Here is a 19,358-nt window from a genome sequence, read left to right as displayed (position 1 = left end):
ATATTTTAAATGCATCTGCAACTCTCTAAAATACAGTTAAGAAAAGTTATGACATTTCTTTTATCATTTTAATGGTTACCTCTTGAACAGATGAAATTAGTAACAAAGGTCCTCCAAGCGCCCTCTCCCTTTCAAAATATTCGCACAAGTTCAACCCAAATTGTTGTGTTTGTGAATTAAGAATACTTCCAGGCATAATCTAAAAAGGAGTATAAATATATTGTACATGTTTGGCATGACTTCATAGATTTAATTAATGTTATTTCTCTCATTATTGTTTCCACACTACCAATTACTCTTGTATAATATACCGGTAATGCGGGAATTATAGTCACGAATATCAATTGTGAGGTTGGAAATATTAAAATTAAAGAACCTTCATGAATAAAACACATTGTATTGTACTTACTTTGAAATTAATGATGATGCATTTAGCTTCGAAAAAAACTATTTTTGTAATATATTTGACTGCAAAATACTGTAAAACTGACGAAAACAATACCCAATAACATAAAACAACGATACTGTCAATATCATGTCTGACAAATGTAACTAAATTGTAAAACACTGTCGGCTGTCTGGTTATCTCTTTCCACTGTTATGAGTATTAATGGTTCATCACTATAACATATAAATATCTTCTTCAGGAAGTGTCACGAAACAATAGTTATTTAACACCCACAACACCGTTTCCATAAAGGAAATGGGGCATAATTGGTGCGATGGTTGCGAGAGATCCCTAACAAATTTCACCCAAGTGTCGACATGTATAATATGCAATAATGTCAAATCTGTGACACAATAACCGTGGACCTACTGGTCAAAAAAAAACAACAGCCTTTTTCAGGGCTACATTATTCATACAAACAGTAGTAGATTAAGTGACAAAGGACTGCTTTGACTAAAAAAGTCGTGGTTGGGAATTTGTTAGTCATTGAATATATCTATGCATTATATGACAAATTACTATTTTCACTGAAAAGTCGAAGTTGGGAATTTGTTAGTCATTGAATATTGTCGCAACTCAGTTCTCGCTTGGCTATTTACGAGAGGATTTTTATTTGCTGTTTCACCCATTCATCTCATTCATCCAAATAATAAAAGAACTCGTTTAAAACTTAATTAAATGTTTATTGTAAAAGAAACGGAAAAAATACTTTAAATAAACTCACACTCAAATGTTAATAAGAAAAAATACATTAAAATAATCAAAAAACTTACATTACACTGCCACCCAGCAGGATTGAAGAAAAGGAGATGTGCTGCATTTCTGATGACCCAATCGATACGTAAATGAATACTGTCTGTTGACTGTTAACTGTTAACTCTTATCTATGATCTTGACCTCCCTCAATATTTATAAAGAATTATACGCTGACATTGCGACTTTGATCCGGTCACTGTACTGAGGTAAAATGCACAGCATGCAATCTGTGCCAAGTTTGCATATTTGGAGATTGTTTTATATTCCATATCCTGTGATCGGATCAATTTCGATGTCTATGAACTTGAAATATCCAAAGATGGAATTCTGAATACTGAGTGTTCTTGTGTTAAAATATTGAAGTGAGGTTGGAATATCTTTCAATTCATATATTTACTCAAATGAATCTGAATCATTTCATGATTATTTTCTATATTTGACACATCTCCCCTCCACGTTAAAGCTGGCCCCCAGCTTTCTGGGTGGTAACGAAAAACAAAAAAACAAATTGAAATTCAAATGAAAACTCACAATTCAATAAAAATATTTTGAATAATAAAAAAAACAATGGGTTTAAAATATGATCATAAACCTCAATTACAAACTATATGTCCTATAAAAGTTAGAAAAAACTATATTGTCCAATTGATTCTGCAACTATGAGTTCCCACACTTATATTGTCATAGTCCCGCACTGAACTTTATCTGTCTTTGTGTCACTCCACCAATCTGTCCGCACATCGTTCCGTGTCTTGGTTCTGATACTGTTTTGGTTGACGGCTGCTCAGCTACCACAACTCAACTGGATGGAAACATTGGCAACGTAACAGTGGACTGAATTGGACTGGACTATAATTACGTATTACGTTGTGCTTTGCGTTTTCTCGTATTACCAGAACATGTTTTTCTGGTTTCTGTGAAATGTATCTGTCATTCTGTTCCATGCCTATTCTCTCAATTGTGTATAGAGAAGAAGATTTACGATTTGACATGACATATGACATATAATTTGATGAATATGTGAATATTCAGCGGCATTTTTCGTTCACTGAAGTAATTTTGATTTTACACTTTGAAATATATTTATATCTGTGTGTTCATCGTGTAATAGTGTGATCGAGTTATTAGCTGCCCAGGAATATAGAAATTACCCCTTCGAGAGCTTTTGGGAAACTTCAAACATCATCGTTTGTGGTTCTGTTGTGTCAGCATTTATGAAACTAGCGTTGTTTTCATAAATTACTTGCGAAATATTTTCTGTAGGCTGCTTGGGATTTGGATTATCCTGGTACTCAACGGTATGATGGTGATTCTGAATTGTTTTGAGTATTACAATTCTATTCACATATTATGTCTGTGGATGATGTCTGCCCACACAGGAACTGTTTATCAGCTACTCAGAACAACTGGTAACGCAACAACGTAAGTATTTGTTTCTGGTTGAATATGGCACTAGTGACTGCGATATTCCTATAGTCCATTCATTTGAGCCATGATGATTCAACTTCATGTTTCCCTAGGTCATCGTGCTGTCTATGGTACGATCTGCTGAATGTCCTGGAGTGGAAAACCGTAACAGTGGTGATGGAGTAGTGGAGTAGTGACTGCCTCGAAGTGCCTTGGGGTGTGGTGTTGCCTCCATTGCATGAAACAAGAGAGAAATTCGGCAGTAAGTTCTTTCATGATATACTTTTATTCTTATAGCTAGGTTATGTTACTATTGAATTCGATAATAAAAAAAATCAACAAAAATCACTGCATTATATAGTTAACAATCATTTGACAGTTTAATCTAATTGGTTAGAGTACATATAATATACATTAAAGTTAATTTGACGATGAATAGCAAATAGCTTACAAACTTTCTTTTTCAACTTTGAAGCATCCTTTTTGATTTATGCTTGAGCATACTTTCAAAATCCTTGGTTCTTTATGACACACCCATTTTAACATTAATTTCTTTCTGTACAATTTTTTACTGATTCCTTACAGTCTTTGTCACCTGCCTATTCAATTGTCACCTCATGTGATATACATTTCACTGAATAATAGGAAATTGAAAATAGCAATAGCAATTTATTTTCTTTTCAATGAAAATAAACAGCTATTGGAAATATTTATCGAAAACAACTACTTTCTTGGCTAGTACCAACGACGAATATTGAATTATATCTGATAAATATATATTAGAAACCACATGTGAATTGCATCTCTCAGATTTTGCATATATTATTATTATTCTCTTTATACTCTTTCACCTTTTTTCATAATCACCATGACGTAGTAACTTTCTACATCTTGAAACATCATATTTGTCTTTTCTTAAGACAACTTTCTGTGTCGTACTTTTTACAACATCGTACCTATTGTCTTTCTTCTAAAGACCTCATGTATGCGCATTTCATTTCATGCCTCATACAAAATTCATATTATTATCATCATCATTTCTCATGAACATCTAGCACATTTTACACACCTTCAAAAATGAAAAATTTCATGCAGTTTTGGGAGCGTCCTCCACAGTCTGCCTTTTCATCTCGTGTGTATAGTCTACCTATATAAATGATTCTTCTTCAATACATAATCATCAATTCTCACCTTTTCAATATGCTTCTTTTATTTCTCATAATATTACAAACTTAACTATTTGTGGATCATCAGTCTGAGATGCTATTTCCTATTACTTTCCATACAAAATAAAAAAATAAAACTATGTGGTGACATTGAATTGTTTGTACTTCTTCTGACCAGGGGTGTGTCAATAATGCATTCATTATTATTATGTTTCTTTTCTTATATAATTACTGCTTATTTTTCCTTAATTTATTGTGTGTAAAATTTTATTTGAAAAATGCAATTGAAAAAATATTTTGTATCTGCATTTCATTCAATTACTAATCTCTAATGTTTATATCCTAACTATTCTGGATTCTTATATGTTTAAAATTAAATATTTTGATTCGAGTCAGAATACTCATTCATGAAACAATTCAGTTCTGGAATTTTTCCGTATACCTAGCTAGATAAATTAATTTTTGTTTAATATTATATGTACTCTGGACATTTCTAACTACGAATTTTCATGAAGGATTACAAGCATTTATTAACAAATTTAATTTTGTTATAGGGGAGGCGCATAAGATTATGTAAAAAATACTAAGCAATAGTATTTGAGAACAAAATATTTTGTGAAAGAGAGGTAAGTATGTATGAAGTGTAACATTGCCATGTAAAACATGTTTTAATAAAATTTTTGAGGACCAGCATCTTTTATTACCTCTTGATATCAGTTTCGCAATAAATATTTATAGCAAATGAATTATTACTCTTCAAACTCAAAGAAAAAAAGTTTGAATATTTGGCGGTTATATTAAAATGAAACTATTTCCAGAATTTACTAAAATAGTAAATCTGAGGGATTTTTTAAATATTTTACGTTGCGCTGTATCGAAAACAACATTACAAACCAATCGACAAGGGTTCATATTTATACCGTATGTCAAAAATGAGGATTTTTTCATGTTGGCGATCATGATGGCATTCCTTATCTCAACAGTTTTCAAAAAGTTAATAAAACTGAAAAATGGACCTTTTTCTTGTGTCAATATTCTTATTGATTATATTGAATATATTGATTACTTAATGAGCTGACGTTGACGACTACTATAATTTTTCTCGAATAATTACCAATAAAATGTTAAAGGATGATTGGGAACAAGGAATATATTATGAATCCAACTAATTGATACTATGTTACACATTCCCAAGCTGATGAAACAGATATTGCTAGGTGTATCATTTATTTTTCAAAAAGTCAGATACGTATGCAATATTTCGGAATCATGTGATGAATAATCGTACGAAGCTGGATGAACAGATATTCCATACGTTTAGCCAATTCAACTGTACAATTCCAAGCTGATGAAACAGATATTGAAAAATGTACCGCTCATACTTTCGAAATTTACAGACGATAAATGAAAATTTTTTCAAATTATTCCATTGGCAATCTTAAGAAGCTGAATGAACAGATATTCTTTATGATTGCTCAACTTCAGTAATACTTTTCTTTCTAAGCTGATGGACAGTTATTAGAAAGTGTATCACTCATAATTTGAGGAGAAGGGAAACATGGAAAGTTGACTGAAATGATAGGTTGTATTTGGATTATCAAACTATCAAAAAAAAACATTTATTTGAAGTATATTAAAAAGAAGGAAAAACTGTAATTTTACTGGATGAAACAGCTATTAAATTCTCTCATTATTGGAAAACAAAAGAAAAATACACTTTTCTGCTAATTATCACAACATATTTTCAAAACTTGAACAAATCAACTTTTTGTATCAGAAAATTAGTTTCACAGGCCCATTATGAAGAATGGAGCCCCCGAGAACGAGAGAGGCACCTCCACCACGTGTCGGTACCGAGAGGTACCGAGAGGTACCGGGATCGTTGCCCGGCGCCTCCACCACGTGTCGCAACTCAGTTCTCGCTTGGCTATTTACGAGAGGATTTTTATTTGCTGTTTCACCCATTCATCTCATTCATCCAAATAATAAAAGAACTCGTTTAAAACTTAATTAAATGTTTATTGTAAAAGAAACGGAAAAAATACTTTAAATAAACTCACACTCAAATGTTAATAAGAAAAAATACATTAAATAATCAAAAAACTTACATTACACTGCCACCCAGCAGGATTGAAGAAAAGGAGATGTGCTGCATTTCTGATGACCCAATCGATTCGTAAATGAATACTGTCTGTTGACTGTTAACTGTTAACTCTTATCTATGATCTTGACCTCCCTCAATATTTATAAAGAATTATACGCTGACATTGCGACTTTGATCCGGTCACTGTACTGAGGTAAAATGCACAGCATGCAATCTGTGCCAAGTTTGCATATTTGGAGATTGTTTTATATTCCATATCCTGTGATCGGATCAATTTCGATGTCTATGAACTTGAAATATCCAAAGATGGAATTCTGAATACTGAGTGTTCTTGTGTTAAAATATTGAAGTGAGGTTAGAATATCTTTCAATTCATATATTTACTCAAATGAATCTGAATCATTTCATGATTATTTTCTATATTTGACAATATCTGTGCATATGATGAGTACTTCTTTAACTGAAAGTTGGAGTTGAAAATTTGTCATCATTGAATATACATGCATATACTGGCGTCCGAAATTATCCTCAATAAACCAGAACGTTATATCTGCGCATAATCCTGACGTCCTGGGACCTGAATTTTGTAGAACCAGAACAAACCTGATATAATCTGTGTTGAAGAATATAAAAATTAATTTGCTTTGATCTGTTAACGATTTCTCGTTGTTCCACAATTTGGCATGAGGGTGACAACTAGGGATTAGAGAGAGCATAGTTCCCAGGATAGGCCGCCAGCTTTTAAACAGTGAAGAAAGGCGTGGGTAAGATGGAGAGTAGAGCGCCACCCGCTTTATCAACCTTGGAGCTTATATAGCATACTAAACAGAAACGGGAAACTTATTCCAAACGGTAACCGATTGAATCAAACTCAGATCCAGGTAAAATATCTATAATTCCTTTCCCTGACATCCACACCTTTCTCAGTTGGTTCCAAACTTGTTAACAAATCCCTTGATTCATCTGTCAGTTTATAAATTGTATCAACTGTTATTATAAGGACTCCCCCTACAATACTGGCAGGAAGCCTTGAGCTCCTGAGGCCACAAAGTGTCAAATGTGAAAAGATTTTACTTTTCTAACAGACTTTCTAATTTCTGACGTCACAAGTAGGCGGAGCTTAGCGAATTTTTCCAAATAAATCGATTTTGCATCTTAAAACGCCATAAGAAATTATATATATATATATATATATATATATATATATATATATATATATATATATATATATATATATATATATTGTATGTGCTTGCATTGCTAATAAGGACATTCGCGTACATTTTTGATTTGGCGTCATTTAGTTGTTACATATTTTGAAAAAAATCTCCATTGGTAGGTAATGTTTTTAATGAAAATTCAAGGGTTGTTATGTTTGTTGAGGTTATGTTATTTTTTCAATTCAAATATAGTAACTTAACATCTATTGTTTCAGATTTCAGATGTAGAATGGATTCAAAACATGTTTTAAAACTATCCTCTATAAATGATTTACTTGACAATGATAATAAAATCATGAAAAAGGCTGAAAATGCCTTGGAATCGAATCATGTGGAAAGTATACAGTTTGATGCTGACTTCCATGCAAGCATGAAAGATACATTCCATCATGTTGAAGTGAGTCGTATGTCATGTATAAGTTTTCCATTTTTACCGAACAGTATCTTTGTTGCAGATCACACTGAATAAATTTGAAGATATCATATATGCAAATTGTGCTTGTCCTAGAGGAATAAAATGTCATCATATCGCCACATTAGCTCTTTTTGGACACTACAATATATCTGTGACGGACAAGGAATATGATCCACTGTGGGCAGAAAACTTATCGCTGCTAGAATATTTATATATGAAACAGTACCTGCCAAAACTTACACACAATCTTATATCAGCTGAAACTTGACTCAGTATATAAAACTATACCCAGATAATCATGTTGAGGTAAAGTGTATTAGATATATGTAATACATATTCAGAATGTACCCCTTCACCAATATTTCTGTAATAGTATTGAATATAGTAACTGTTGGGGACAAGCTCAAAATAATGGAAACCAAATCGATCAGTTGTGATAGATAGTATTAATTTTTTTAAGGCCACTACTGTAAATAGTGAATAAAATTCGAAGAATTCAATCAGTGGAATCATATATTTATTCACCAAAGGAGTCAAAAGTTTCTATGTGGAAATGATACCATTTACAGATTTAAAATGGTAAGAGTTTCTGTTTCAGATATTTCTGAAGGCCCTGCTGCTTCTGAACTTATATTGGTTGCTTCCACCTCAACCTCTCTTGCCTTGACAGTTCGTTTACTGAAAACAAAGTTATTGAATCCAAGAATAGTAATATCTCTTCTCATTCCTGTGAACATGCAGTTTTTCTGGAGATTTGAAGTCGAACTTTCTCTTCACATTGAATTCAAATGAAGTTGTTCTATTTTTTTTTTATCCATGTTAACAAAGTGACAACTGCAAACTAATGAATGCTTTGATGGTTCTCGATCTTGTCTCCTGCTAATTAATTTAACAATAAAATGCTTCATCTATGTATTAAGTATGCTTATCAGGTACCTTATGAGATTAATCTACATTTTTTCTCTCAGCTGGGTCTGCACGAAATCCAAAAAATTTACAAATCATCTGTTCACTGTAGTGTTTACAACCAGGAACGAAACACATAACAGCATTTTATATGTTATTTTCCTTTTGTTTTAGATTACTGAACTGTAGTAAACATGGTTATGTGATAACCAGACAGCCGACAGTGTTTTACAATTTAGCTACATTTGTCAGACATGATATTGACAGTATCGTTGTTTTATGTTATTGGGTATTGTTTTCGTCAGTTTTACAGTATTTTGCAGTCAAATATATTACAAAAATAGTTTTTTTCAAAGCTAAATGCATCATCATTACTTTCAAAGTAAAGGTTATTTAATTTTAATATTTCCAACCTCACAATTGATATTCGTGACTATAATTCCGCATTACCGGTATATTATACAAGAGTAATTGGGAGTGTGGAAACAATAATGAGAGAAATAACATTAATTAAATCTATGAAGTCATGCCAAACATGTACAATATATTTATACTCCTTTTTAGATTATGCCTGGAAGTATTCTTAATTCACAAACACAACATTGTGTTGAACTTGTGCGAATATTTTGAAAGAGAGAGGGCGCTTGGAGGACCTTTGTTACCATTTTCATCTGTTCAAGAGGTAACCATTAAAATGATAAAAGAAATGTCATAACTTTTCTTAACTTTATTTTAGAGAGTTGCAGATGCATTTAAAATATCTAAAAAACGGTGTTCAACATCAAACAAAGAAATGAACACAAACCCATTCCATCAACTCCAGGAAAAAGTAGACATCGTATCAAAAAGAAAACATCTGATTTACCTGAAGGGCAGGAAATGGAAGTACGATATACTCTGTACGTATAAAGACAGTGAGTACACCTTCTTAATACATGGTGAGGGAAAGACGGTACAAATTGACTGTTCAGATGTCTATATGATAAAAATGTTATTTCACGTGTTTTCTGTTTGAGTGTGTTGCGTCGGGACTTCTAATTCTAGCTATACCATAGGTTAAATTTTGACAAATGTAATTTTTAACCAATGAAATTAAGTGTATCGGTGCAGCACACTCTCAAAAAGAAAGCAGATTTTATTCGATGCAAATGACTTAGACACGACACTGACTAGTGAGAAAAAATTCTAAACAAATATAACCCCCCATTTTTATCAGTCACAACTGTATCAGGAAAGGCCTTGGATGTATGATAATTAGTTAACTAGTCAAACTTTTTTGTCAAATATATTTTTCTTTTACATTTGAAGTTTCACTTGTATCTCGTATTTGAAGTGTAGTTATAATATCAATTCTCCTATTCTATGAATTTTGAAATGTACCTATTTTAATTTGAATATTTTCTTCCAGAAAAAAAATCTTACCCTTCGATCTTTGAACGATGAACTGAAAAATAAGGAAAATCGTCAAATCGTGCAAATCGTCTTCAAATGTTTTACTGAAAGAGCTGGGATTTAAATTTGAAAAAGATGATAATCGAAGAGCTTTGATTGAAAGACCTAATATCGTTTCACGAGCATTTTTTTATGCAAATACCGGGAAAACCGAAGAAGAGGAAATAAAAGAAAGTCTTGGCAGGATAATAATGAAAAAAGTGTACGCAAACCCGAAGGATATGATGGTAAACGATTTATCGTTGTGCCTGCTGGTTCTATGAAAGGGTTTATTCCAGAAGCCAGTTTATTGTACTGTTCAAAATCTTTGACTTCAGATTACCATGGAGAAATGAATAGTACAATGTTCACCAAGTGGATTACTTTACAGTTACTTCTCAGTTTGGAAGAACCATCTTTAATTATAATGGACAATTTCACAAGTGAAATTTTTAATAAGCAGCCTACCAGTTTTTCAAGAAAATGGGAAAATGTTAGTTGGTTACACAAAAACAACATTGATTTTGATGAAAAAATTAACAAAACCAGAATTATTGCAATTGGCTAAGATGAACCGAAAGGAAAATATATATATCCTGGTCCCTGTTCATTTAAAGATGATAGTAATCGGATACAAAAAGTGCAGAATAGTTGTTGCAGACTAATTTATGGAATACGAAAATATGACTCCATCTCCCATAAACTCAAAGAGTGCAACTGGCTGAACATGGAGAATTGACGGCAACTCCACTTGGGTTCATTCACACATGGACTCCTGAACAAGTCCAACCCACCAGTTCTATTGCATAAATTCATTCCACGTTCTAGAATACATTCAAAAAATGTCAGAAACAGATCTGCCCTGACCATGCCCCAGCACAAAACTGCGATATTTCAACGATCTTTTATTTTCAACTCCATTCGAATGTACAATCTTCTTCCTGACCAATTCAAGTTATATAACATAAATAAATTCAAATATAAATTGAAGAACTATTTATTACCCACACAATGATGTAAAATAGCAAATTCTGATAATTTACATTTTACCTTTTAATTGACTGCAATTATTCAGGCTAGTAAGTTTTCAATAATGTATATGTGATGGTGATTATGTAACATTTTTTTTTATTGAATTTGAATGCTAATTATACTTGTTTGTTATTTCCTGTAAAGTTTATTTTCTTAACTCATTTTTTCGTGCCTTTATATTTTCCAATTCGGTAGGGCCATCTGGAAACGAGTAACTGTCTTTCCAAATCGTTGATAGCAATTGACCGTACCCTCATTAGGTACGTTCTAGGTTTCCTGCTTTTAATCATATATGACACCTAGGTGTGGTTGATCGCACTCGCAGGAAAATAGTACTGCAGGAATCGTGAATGAATGATATTCATTTCGCGAAGTTTTCTTAGGAGAGTGTTGTAATTCGATGGAACTGTGAGAGGGAGGCGAAAATCATCTATTTTTGGAGTGTGTTTCAAAATGAACGACAGGCAGGTCTAACGGTTGAGGGAGTGCAACAATTTTTATTGTTACCCACGTTGGGGATTCTACTTCTGATATCAAAATAGTGATTGAAGTGCCTCTTTGATTTTGGTCATTGATGTAGTTATTGTTGAGGACTATCACGAACCGTTCAAGGGAATTATTTGACCGGAGCCGGTAAGTCACACCAAAACGTTTTTTTCTAGTCGTAACCTTCATTCGTTTTCTCTTTTTTCATCCAGTTCAATTTCAATTGCTGCTACTATAAAAAAAAAACTACAAAGGTGGAAAAATTCCAGTTACACCTATTGGGACGGATTTCTCAAAGTGTTCACATCACTAGGAGGGAAGTTGAGAATTTTCTCCATTCTTTTTAATCGATCCATTGTGAGTTGGAGGTGTTATTTGGGGCAAAAAAAAAATAATAAACCAACGCCCAGGAATTTTGCTGGTCTACTTTTTTTTTCCTCTTTGGAAGAAATAAAAAAACCCTTCTGAGAAGGTAAGAATAGTACAGTATTTCACTACATTATTTTTCCCAGTTCCACATATGAAATAAAAATTATCAAGTTCTTTTATTTTATTTCAATTTTCTATTTATGGAAAAAAATAATAAAATTTTTGCTAATTGAATTATACCAAGTAAATGTTTTCAGAATTTACTTGACCTTGAAATTTCTACAGTACGAATCAAATACACATTTTTGTTCAAACTTCTTGAGTTAGCTCTACATGATTTATATAGTGAACATTTGATTATTTATAATATAAAGTTGTGGGTATTCGATTTTTTTGAGATTCATTATAAGATCAGCTACGTGTACAATTCAATTTATTGATTTTTATCATAAATTTTACTCAATAATGACTTGTATAATTCGCTAAATAATATCTACAAAATATTTTTCGATATTTGATCAAGTTGCATAAGGGGTGATACAGATATTTCTTGTTGTTTTTGATTTAATTATTATTGGGAAACATTTTGGGGATTTCATATTTGAATTCACTTACAGGGTGGGAATTCAATATAAGGAAAATATGTTAATATTTTTCGTTCTTACTGGCGTTCGATTTTTTTTCCAACAATCATTGGTTTTATAATTGAATAATTTGTTCTTGTTTTGTTAACATAGAAGGGATTTTAAGAAAGTATGTAAGAAGAACAAGGATAATATTTTTTTTCATTTCTCAGTTTGGAATAGGGGTTTATTGAGTAAATCATACAGAGTGATTTATATAGGGCAATTTTTGGGTTTTACACAAGGAATAAGGAACTCTCAATTAATTATAATTTTACTTATAATTTGCTTACGTTAAGAGGGTTACATTGAAACGGGACTCAGTATTTTGACTAGTTCTCTGAAAATTCAAAAAGGGAGTCAGTTCCTGATCATCTTTTTTTCTTTTTAAGGGTTTTTTTTTGGTTGGCTTGGGATTTGATCTACACGATTTGATATAACCTTGAGCCATACCTACCGGAAACGGAGTCAGCGTCTTATGCCCCAGCACGCAAGTACCTAGATAAGAGGGTTAAGAATTTTTTTTTGATCTAGTGATATATTGATTAAGATCCATTTATCAACTATACCACTAATTATTTTATGGAAAGCGGAAATTACTTATTTATCATTATTTTAAGATTCTACCTTTCATGATTTGTCGGGACTTATAACCATCTTTTATTCTGGGCAATTAAATCATGTGGCGCCCTTGAACACCTTTTATGGACCACCCCGTCTTCACTGTGCTAGTGGCATTTGTCCAGAATAATAATAATATACTGACATAGAGGAAAACATTTTTTTTGTTTTTGTCATTTTTTTTTGTTATTTATTTGTGAACTTATCTTGAAGCGGGAATTTAGAGCGCTACATTTGGCGCCCAACGTGGGGCTACATTTTTTTTTCTAAAAAAAATAAATAAAAAAAACATTTGATAATTTTTTAGTGTTAAAGTCATTTTGTCAAAATGGCTCGGAAAATGTTGATAAATCGACTGGACAAGGATGAGCTAGAGTACGAACTGAAAATGCGCGGTATTGCAATTGGAAATTGTGATGAAATGAGGAATCGTCTTGCTATGGCTCTGAGATTTGAGAAGTTCGGAGCAAGTTTGAAGTATTCGACATACCCGTACACATTTGAAGATGATGCGGAAGCGGTGAAGAAGAAACTGACTGAAGATTTAGAAGCAAGGATTGTCGGACTAACAACCGGGAGAGGAAGCAGCGAAGCAGTCAAGATAGAGACAAAATTTGCTCATGTTTTTGGACGGATAGACCATATGGAGGCTGGGGAACTTGAAGACGATAATGCACTGAGGGCTGAATTACTGGCTGACGCTCTCACAAGGTATGATGAATTTCTCGCCAAACTAGATTCGCTTGAGACAAATTTGAGGTTACCTTCGGTTCAACAAGTTCCACCAGGGCTGAGTGTACTGCACGGTACCACGGACAGACAAGCATTTCAAGCTGGGATACAAAACGCACAAACCTCTTCCCCGCGATCTGTTTCTCCTATATACCACACCCAATCTACTTCGAAGATGGTACCACCACACAAGTGGAGCCTGGAAAAGTTCACAGGAAGTTCAAAGTCAGTTTCCATTTCCGCGTTTTTCGAAAAGGTTGAGGAATTGAGATTGGCCCGAAATGTCCCTAAAGAAGTGTTATTTGAGTCTGGGTTGGATTTGTTTTGGGAGAGAGCCTATCAATTTTATAAAGAATGTCGTCGAAGGGTTACATCATGGGAAGGATTAGTTGAGTTCAGACATGAGTATTTGTCATCAAACCACAATCAGGCATTATTCGAAGAATTGCAGAAGAGGACACAACATCCGTCTGAGTCAATTGGAGTATGCTTGGCCATAATGTCCAGCTATTTTAATCGATTGCGTTGTCCAGTAACGAAAGAAGTGAAGCTTTCAATAATTATAGCAAATTTACATCCATTTTACCAAGATAGATTGAGAGACCCTCTACCAACCTCAATTGATGAACTCAGGTTATTATGTAGGAGCATGGAGGCCAGACGGGATACTATAAATAACTACGTAGAACCTTCAAGTCGAATAATGAAGGTTTTGGAGAAAGATCTTGCATTTGTGAATGTAACAGAGAACGTCAGTCGCTTGGATATTGCTTCTACCTCCTCAAACTCTTCTACCAGCCGTCAAATTATTTGTTACCGCTGTAATCAGGTAGAACATAGGGCAATCGGCTGTGCAATGCCAAAGAAATTATATTGCTTCACATGCAAATAGGAGGGATTCACTACAAAAACCTGCCCAAAGTGTTCAACAACGGGAAACGAGGTGCGACGGTCTTAACTGGTCGAAAAAGACGCGTCGACAACATCTTCTCAACCAATGATAGACTACAGCCGATCCTTGACTTCATATTAGACCATGCTGAGAATGATGAGAGGCCTTACTTGAGAGTTAGTATTCTAGGGGTGACATTATTGGGATTGCTTGACTCTGGTGCTTCAACAACAATTCTTGGGAGCCGCGGGTGGAAGCTTATTAGTGGACTAGGACTGCCACTGGATACCAATAGGAAAGTTATCTGTAGGGTTGCCAACGGTCAAACTTGCCAGAGTATCGGAGGATGTTCTATACCATTTCAAGTCAGGGACCCTCTCAGGCTAATGAATGTGTTAGTTGTTTTGGAAGTTCCTCACACGCTCATTTTGGGAACAGATTTTTGGAAAGTTATGGGCATAGTTCCTGACCTTCGTCATGATGAATGGTGTTTTTCTGAACTGCCGGCTACAGTGGATATCGTTGACCACCTTAGAAGTCAAACTCGCCTCACCCCTTTGCAAAATTCCAGGCTTGACGCACTCGTCCAACGTAATTTGGAACTTATGGGTAAGAATTTAGGATGTACAGACCTGGTGGAGCATAAGATAGTAACTTCTGCTTCTCCAATCAAGCAAAGATACTACCCAGTTAATCCGGTCATGCAGAGTCACATCGACAGAGAACTTGAAGAGATGCTCAGGTTAGGAAAAATCGAGAAGTGCTTGGTCCTCACCTATTTTACTAGTGAAGAAGAAGGATGGCAAATATAGATTTTGTGTGGACTTCAGGAAGTTAAATGCCGTCACGGAAAGGGATAGCTACCCCTTACTATATATCTCGAGTACACTAGACAAACTGCGCGATGCACATTATTTGTCTACCATCGACATCAAGTCCGCGTACTGGCAAGTTCCAGTGGCAGAGCAATCGAGACCCTATACAGCATTCACAGTACCGGGGCGAGGTCTTTATCATTTTAAGCGGATGCCATTCGGCCTTCACAATTCCCCTGCCACCTGGCAAAGACTGACCGACCAAGTCCTGGGGTCCGAACTTGAACCTCACGTTTTCGTGTACCTCGACGATATAGTCATTGTTACCCAGACGTTTGAAGACCACTTAAAAATTTTGGAAGAAGTGTTTCTCAGATTACGTAAGGTCAGATTGACTGTTAGTTTTGACAAGTGCCAATTTTGTCGACCAGAACTGCGCTACTTAGGGTATGTTGTCGACCGAAACCGTTTGCATGTTGATCCAGAAAAAGTACAAGGTATGCTTCAACTGGCTGAACCTAAGACAATAAAGGAGGTGAGAAGAGTTATAGGTACTTTTTCGTGGTACAGGCGATTTGTGAACAACTTTGCAACCCTAATCTCTCCGATGACGGCTCTCTTAAAGAAAGGTCGAAAATTCACCTGGACTCCTGAGTGTCAACGTTCTTTTGAGAAGCTCAAGGAATGCCTTGTGGCGGCACCCGTGCTAAACTGTCCTGATTATAACCTTCCCTTTGTCGTTCAATGTGATGCCTCAGCCTATGGCCTTGGAGCAGTTTTGGTGCAACCTCACCCAGATATGGATCGCGTCATCAGTTACTTAAGCCGATCTCTGACCAGACAAGAGAGAAATTATTCGACGACCGAACGAGAGTGTTTAGCGGTTCTATGGTCGATCGAAAAGCTAAGACCTTACCTAGAGCGTGTACCATTTACCGTGATTACTGATCACTATTCGTTAGTATGGCTGCAAAACCTGAAAGACCCGACAGGGAGATTAGATGGGCGGTCAGGTTGCAGCAATACTTTAAGATAATACATCGAAAAGGGAAAGATCACGTAGTCCCGGATACTCTCTCCAGATCCGTACCGGTAATAGACGACATAATTGTGGTTACGAGGGATTCCTGGTATAGGGGAATGTTGGATAAAGTCAACAAAGAACCGCTAAAGTATCCACAGTGGAGGAGTTGCGACGGACGACTCTATAAGTATATTCAAAGTTCCTTGTCTAGTTTGGTACCTGAAGTGAAAAAGTGGAAGGAGGTTGTGCCCAAAGAACAACGTGATACGATTCTGAGAGAGGCTCATGATCCCCCAACATCTGGACACATGGGTGTATTGAAGACTTATGGTAGAGTTTCAGAACGGTTTTATTGGCCTAAGCTAAAGAGTGATGTGACAAGGTATGTAAGACAGTGTTCAGTTTGTGCAGCACATAATGGAGATACTGGCGGACCTAGAGGGCTGATAATCCCTCAGCCTAGAGCAATTCACCCTTGGGAGGTAATATCTACAGATTTAATGGGACCTTTTCCCAGATCTAGTCGTGGTAATCAATTTATCTTAGTGGTGATGGATATTTTCAGCAAGTTCGCCTTGGTGTTTCCATTGAGAACAGCCACAGCTTCTGCTGTCGCAAAGGAGATAGAAGAAGACGTATTTTTGATTTTTGGTGTTCCTCGTCTCATTCTCTGCGACAATGGTCCACAATACAAGTCGAAGCTATTCTCTAATTTGATGGAAGCATATGGAGTGGAGATCCGGTATAATGCCTACTATCACCCCCAAGCTAATCCTACTGAAAGGTACAATCGGACTCTAAAGAAGATGTTAGCAGTTTACGTCTCTGATAATCATCGCAAGTGGGACAACAGTCTATCAAAAGTGGCCTGCGCCACCCGAACCGCAATTCATGAGACAACTGGCAATACGCCGTATTTCATAAACTTTGGGAGAAACATGGTACTTCATGGTAGTGAATTCGATAAGAAGAAACTGAAAGAAAAATTATATCTTGAAGATAATGGCATTCCAGAAGGTACGACTGGGAAGACGATTTCAAAAACCTATTTGCAGATGTCAGGAAACGCTTAGATAGGGCTGCAGATAAAAATACGAAAAATTATAACTTACGCCGGCGACCAGAACAGCTCTTACCCCACCAATTAGTTTGGAGAAAGAATTTTGTACTCTCGGATGCGTCCAAATATTATACCAGTAAACTTGCTCCAAAATTTGTGGGACCTTTTTTAGTTAGAAAGAAAGTTTCCCCTTGGACGTACGAGTTGGAAGACTCCAACGGAATCTTCAAGGGGGTTTGGAACATTAAGGATTTGAAGCCAGCCAGCGCTAGTGAAAATTTACCTGAGTAAATTTTCTTGAAGTAAGGGGGAATTTGTAACATTTTTTTTATTGAATTTGAATGCTAATAATACTTGTTTGTTATTCCCTGTAAAGTTTATTTTCTTAACTCATTTTCGTGCCTTTATATTTTCCAATTCGGTAGAGCCATCTGGAAACGAGTAACTGTCCTTCCAAATCGTTGATAGCAATTGACCGTACCCTCATTAGGTACGTTCTAGGTTTCCTGCTTTTAATCATATGTGACACCTAGGTGTGGGTGATCGCACTCGCAGGAAAATAGTACTGCAGGAATCGTGAATGAATGATATTCATTTCGCGAAGTTTTCTTAGGAGAGTGTTGTGTTTCGATGGAACTGTGAGAGGGAGGCGAAAATCATCTATTTTTGGAGTGTGTTTGAAAATGAACGACAGGCAGGTCTAACGGTTGAGGGAGTGCAACAATTTTTATTGTTACCCACGTTGGGGATTCTACTTCTGATATCAAAATAGTGATTGAAGTGCCTCTTTGATTTTGGTCATTGATGTAGTTATTGTTGAGGACTATCACGAACCGTTTAAGGGATTTATTTGACCGGAGCCGGTAAGCCACACCAAAACGTTTTTTTTTCTATTCGTAACCTTCATTCGTTTTCTCTTTTTTCATCCAGTTCAATTTCAATTGCTGCTACTATAAAAAAAAAACCACAAAGGTGGAAAAATTCCAGTTACACCTATTGGGACGGATTTCTCAAAGTGTTCACATCACTAGAAGGGAAGTTGAGAATTTTCTCCATTCTTTTTAATCGATCCATTGTGGGTTGAAGGTGTTATTTGGAGCAAAAAAAAAATAATAAACCAACGCCCAGGAATTTTGCTGGTCTACTTTTTTTTTCCTCTTTGGAAGAAACAAAAATCCCTTCTGAGAAGGTAAGAATAGTACAGTATTTCACTACATTATTTTTCCCAGTTCCACATATGAAATAAAAATTATCAAGTTCTTTTATTTTATTTCAATTTTCTATTTATAGAAAAAAATAATAAAATTTTTGCTAATTGAATTATACCAAGTAAATGTTTTCAGAATTTAGTTGACCTTGAAATTTCTACAGTACGAATCAAATACACATTTTTGTTCAAACTTCTTGAGTTAGCTCTACATGATTTATATAGTGAACATTTGATCATTTATAATATAAAGTTGTGGGTATTCGATTTTTTTGAGATTCATTACAAGATCAGCTACGTGTACAATTTAATTTATCGATTTTTATTATAAATTTTACTCAATGATGACTTGTATAATTCGCTAAATGATATCTACAAAATATTTTTCGATATTTGATCAAGTTGCATAAGGGGTGATACAGATATTTCTTGTTGTTTTTGATTTAATTATTATTGGGAAACATTTTGGGGATTTCATATTTGAATTCACTTACAGGGTGGGAATTCAATATAAGGAAAATATGTTAATATTTTTCGTTCTTACTGGCGTTCGATTTTTTTTTCAAACAATCACTGGTTTTATAATTGAATAATTTGTTCTTGTTTTGTTAACACAGAAGGGATTTTAAGAAAGTATGTGTAAG

The 19,358-nt window shown here is 34.8% G+C and overlaps 1 long non-coding RNA gene across 1 annotated transcript; it reads left to right on the top strand.

Annotated features, from left to right (window-relative positions):
* The first annotated feature begins 2,226 nt into the window (after positions 1 to 2,226).
* On the top strand, positions 2,227 to 4,449 carry LOC141486889 (uncharacterized). Its single transcript, XR_012468095.1, has 3 exons — positions 2,227 to 2,626; positions 2,725 to 2,873; positions 4,332 to 4,449. It is a non-coding gene; the product is annotated as an uncharacterized lncRNA (long non-coding RNA).
* Positions 4,450 to 19,358: the final 14,909 nt, after the last annotated feature.

This window comes from Leptinotarsa decemlineata, unplaced genomic scaffold, assembly GCF_025532065.1.
Source record: "Leptinotarsa decemlineata unplaced genomic scaffold, Ldec_3_MD MMD2_tig00026375_RagTag_RagTag, whole genome shotgun sequence".
NCBI lineage: Eukaryota > Metazoa > Arthropoda > Insecta > Coleoptera > Chrysomelidae > Leptinotarsa > Leptinotarsa decemlineata.
This window is presented reverse-complemented; position numbering and strand designations above follow the sequence as displayed.